This window comes from Penaeus chinensis, chromosome 30 (genome assembly GCF_019202785.1).
Source record: "Penaeus chinensis breed Huanghai No. 1 chromosome 30, ASM1920278v2, whole genome shotgun sequence".
Lineage (NCBI taxonomy): Eukaryota > Metazoa > Arthropoda > Malacostraca > Decapoda > Penaeidae > Penaeus > Penaeus chinensis.
In genome coordinates, this window is record NC_061848.1 from 3,992,567 (window position 1) to 3,997,566 (window position 5,000).

The window sequence follows — 5,000 nt, forward strand, 5'->3', positions numbered from 1 at the left end:
TATAGAAACGTTTCTTGAGTGTGATAAAGCGAGGGCTGTCTGTGTGGAAACGTTTGATTTCATTTTTCCTTTTTTTTTTTTTCGTTTTAATGATTCTCTTCTCATTTGTTTGTTTGTTTTTTTCCTTTATATTAGTTTCTCTAACGTTTATCGGTTTCTTCTATTGGCGGTGAATCCGTAATGATAAAAGTAAATAGTATGTAATCATGATGATGATAATGATAATGATGATAATAATGATGCAAATGATAATGATGATAATAATTAGGATGATGATAATTATGATAATAATAATAATAACAACAACCACAACAATAATGATGATAATGATAATAATGATAACAATAATAACAATAGTAACAATGATTCTAATAATGATAATGATAATTATAATGATGATAATAATAGTACTGAGGATATTAGTTCACACCGCATTCTCATTATCTAACAATAAATCTGTTTGATCAATTATCTATCTAGCTAGTTATCTTTTGATTTTGTATATTCTATGTACAATCAGCCATCCTTACTGTGTCGTTAGAACTACTATCTATCAGCCTGCTAATATAACCTTTCTATATATGAGATATCTCACCCAGCCTCTATCTATCTATTCCTTTCGTAAATATAAATGTCTTTCATCTCTTTATCTATTATTTCGTATCTACCTATTTATCAGTCTATCCTTTCCTTCAACTTTTGTAAATATTAATATCTGATTTTAGTTTTAATCTTTGGATCTATCACTTCGTCTACCAGTAGATCTCCCTATCTATCTATATGATTATCTATCTATCGATGACTCTTCCTTTTCTATCTATCTCTGTCTCTATCTTTCGTAGATATTGGATATTTCCTTTGCTTTCTCTCTCTTTCCCTATCCGTCTCTTCGCGACACTGCTCACCATTCATCTTCATCTGTACTGCGTCCTTGCAATCTTCTGTTGCAAATATCATTCTTGTAGCCAGACCCTCATCCATCTCCCTCATCCGTCTCCTGTTATTCGTTTCATCCTTCTCTTCATCATCATCCGTTTTGCTTTGTTTTCATTTTCGGTCTTTGGATGTTGCAAAGAGTATTTTTCTTTCATTTTGCTTCTGATGTTGTTTCTTTTCAATTTGAATGTTGATTTATGCACATTTTAGTTCTCTCTTTCTCTTTCTCACTCTCTTCCTTTCTTTCATTTTCTTTCGTTTTTTTGTTCTTTTTCTTTGTCCCTTCCTCTCGTCTTCCCTCCCTTCATCTCTCTGTGCAGCGTCTCTCTCTCTCTCTCTCTCTCTCTCTCTCTCTCTCTCTCTCTCTCTCTCTCTCTCTCTCTCTCTCTCTCTCTCTCTCTCTTTCTCTCTCTCTCTCTCTCTCTATCCACCGTCTCTCTCTTTCTCTCTATCCACCGTCTCTCTCTCTTCCTCCCTTCCCCTCTCTCTCTCTCTTTCTCCCTCTCTCTCTCTTACTCTCTCTCTCTCTCTCTCTCTCTCTCTCTCTCTCTCTCTCTCTCTCTCTCTCTCTCTCTCTCTCTCTCCCCCCCCCCCTCCCTCTCTCTCTCTCTCTCTCTCTCTCTCTCTCTCTCTCTCTCTCTCTCTCTCTCTGCGCTCTCTCTCTCTCTCTCTGCGCTCTCTCTCTCTCTCTGCGCTCTCTCTCACTCTCTCTGCGCTCCCCCCCCCCTCTCTCTCTCTCTCTCTCTCTCTCTCTCTCTCTCGCGTTATTCCTCCTTCTCCTTCTCCTCCCCTTATCTTTATAATCCTCTTCCGCCTTATACCTCAATCTCCTCCTCTTCTGCTTATGCACCTTGTCATCCGTCTCCTCCTCCTCCTCCATTTTTTCCTCGATTATGCATCAGCTGTTAGTGGTTAAGTATAAAAGGTTATGAAAGAACAAACAGATTATCATAGATTTGCGGGAAAGTATTAAATACATCTTTCATGTACTGGTAAATTGGTCGTATGTACCTACGTGAAAATACATCGCCTCATAACTTCGGGAAAATGCAGCGTCGATGAACTCCTTATATTAGTCGCGTGTGAGTATGAGGGTGAGAACCGGTGAGTCTTGAGGGAGTCATCTAAGGCAAATGCGTGTTGAGTCACAGGTGAGTCTTGAGAGAGTCGTCTAAGGTAAATGCGTGTTGAGTCACAAGTGAGTCTTGAGGGAGTCGTCTAAGGCAAATACGTGTTGAGTCACAGGTGAGTCTTGAGGGAGTTATCTAAGGCAAATACGTGTTGAGTCGCAGGTGAGTCTAAGACAGCGAAAGACGAGTCATTCGTGGGTCCCAGAAAGACAAAGATACATGAAAAAGATCTTGAAAATTAAATCTAGGGAGTCATGGATGATGAAATAAAAGGGTGAAAAACAGGGACAGCAGGGAGACAGAAATTCCGGGAGGCAGGGGTAGCAGGGGAAGCAGGGGAAGCAGAAACAGCAGGGGAAGTGATAACAGTGATAGCTAATAGATTGAAAACAAGGGCATTAGGAAAGCAGAGAAATCAGGGAAATCATAAAAAACGGGAAAAGTAGGGAAAGCAGAAACAGCAGAGAAAATATCAGAAACGAAAATGAGAGAGAAAAACAAGGAAAACAGGATTAGGAAATAACGAAAATACCCAAGAAATAGTAAGAATGTCAGAGAAAGCAATGGAAGCAAGGAGAGCAGAGAAAGCAATGAGAACAATGAAAGCAGAGAAAGCAGGAATCAGCAGGAGAAGCAGGGAGATAGCTGACGACCCCCTGTGCAATATACATCACCGGAGGCTGCAGGATATGACAAAAAAAGTGTAAATTTGGCAAGGGGGAATCTCACTCGGGGGAAAGGTACAAGCGGTCAACTCCGCCTTGCAAATGAGGACTCAACATTGCACGGAATTTAATCCGGGTTCTTAAGTGTTGCATGAGGAGATAAATGTGGATGAGGATGAGACTGAGCAGGTGTTGCATGTGGACAGGTGTAGGGTACGTGTGTTAGCATGTAAGCAGGTACGTAAAACAAGTAGATTAATATTTTCGTAACCAAGAGTACAGTGAACAGGTACGGAAACAGTTGCATGAACATAAATAAAGCAAGCACGTTAACATTTGCATGACCAGAGGGGGTAATGGAGAAGTACTTAAGTAGATACATCAGCGAATATATGGAGCAAATACGTGAGGATTTACATGACCAGAAGCGCATTTAAAAGGTACGTAAGCAGGTGCAAGTACGTAAAGCAAGTACAAAAACCTCTACATGAAAGGGGTACATTGAACAGGTGGATGATCAGCTGTATTGGCCAAGTGGATGAACATTTGATGGCCATAGCTGTCAGTTACTAATAACATCCACTCAAAGGACGTGGCTGAGAGGAGGGGCCATAGGAGGGGGGGGGGGGGGGGGGCAAAAAATATATGAGAGTGCATTTCGGGGAGAATCTCCGTGGGGACGCCAGGGCTTGGGTTATCTGTGGGATCTGTGGCGGTTTGTCCCTGTGGGGTACGATGGGGCGGGTACAGACACACGGACGAGGATACGGACACGGGTTCTTTGTCTGTTTGTTTGTCTGTCTGTCAGTTGGTTTGTCAGTCTGTTTGTATGTCTGCCTGTCTCTGTCTCTGTCCCTCTCTGTCTGTCTGTATCTCTCTCTCTCTCTCTCTCTCTCTCTCTCTCTCTCTCTCTCTGTCTGAATATCTCCATCTCTTTCTCTCTATCTCTTTCTTCTGTTTGTCTGTCTGTCTGTCTCTCGTTAGTTTTTTTTCTCCTTTCTTATTTATCTTACTCTTTCTCGGTTCATTTTTTTCTCGCTCGATAGCTCGGTCTCTCTGGTGGTAGTCTCTCCCTCTCTCTCCTCTCCCCCTCTCTCTTTCTTCTCTCTCTCTCTCCCTCTCCCTCTCTCTCTCTCTCTCTCTCTCTCTCTCTCTCTCTCTCTCTCTCTCACTCTCTCTCTCTCTCTCTCTTTCTTTCTCTCTCTCTGTCTCTCTCTCTCTATCTCTCTCTCTCTCTCTCTCTCTCTCTCTCTCTCTCTCTCTCTCTCTCTCTCTCTCTCTCTCTCTCTCTCTCTCTCTCTCTCTCTCTCTATCTCTCTCTCCCTCTCTCCCTCTCTCTCTCTCTCTCTCTCTCTCTCTCTATCTCTCTCTCCCTCTCTCCCTCTCTCTCTCTCTCTCTCCCCCCCCCCCTCTCTCTCTCTCTCTCTCTCTCTCTCTCTCTCTCTCTCTCTCTCTCTCCCTCTCTCTCTCTCTCTCTCTCTCTCTCTCTCTCTCTCTTCTCTCTCTCTCTCTCTCTCTCTCTCTCTCTCTCTCTCTCTCTCTCTCTCTCTCTCTTCTCTCTCTCTCTCTCTCTCTCTCTCTCTCTCTCTCTCTCTCTCTCTCTCTCTCTCTCTCTCTCTCTCTTCTCTCTCTCTCTCTCTCTCTCTCTCTCTCTCTCTCTCTCTCTCTCTCTCTCTCTCTCTCTCTCTCTCACCTTTCTCTCTCTCTCTCTCTCTCTCTCTCTCTCTCTCTCTCTCTCTCTCTCTCTCTCTCTCTCACCTTTCTCTCTCTCTCTCTCTCTCTCTCTCTCTCTCTCTCTCTCTCTCTCTCTCTCTCTCTCTCTCTCTCTCTCTCTCTCACCCTTTTCTCTCTCTCTCTCTCTCTCTCTCTCTCTCTCTCTCTCTCTCTCTCTCTCTCTCTCTCTCTCTCTCTCTCTCACCCTTTCTCTCTCTCTCTCTCTCTCTCTCTCTCTCTCTCTCTCTCTCTCTCTCTCTCTCTCTCTCTCTCACCTCTTCTCTCTCTCTCTCTCTCTCTCTCTCTCTCTCTCTCTCTCTCTCTCTCTCTCTCTCTCTCTCTCTCTCACCCTTTTTTCTCTCTCTCTCTCTCTCTCTCTCTCTCTCTCTCTCTCTCTCTCTCTCTCTCTCTCTCCCTCTCTTTCATACACGCAAGAAAGAGGAGAGTAAGGAGGCTAGAAGCTGAAAAGAAGAGATAAAAACGAGGTGTTGGGGATATGGGAAGGGGATGGCATGGGCTTTAGGGGAGGGGGAGGGGGGGAGGGGGGAAAGGGGTA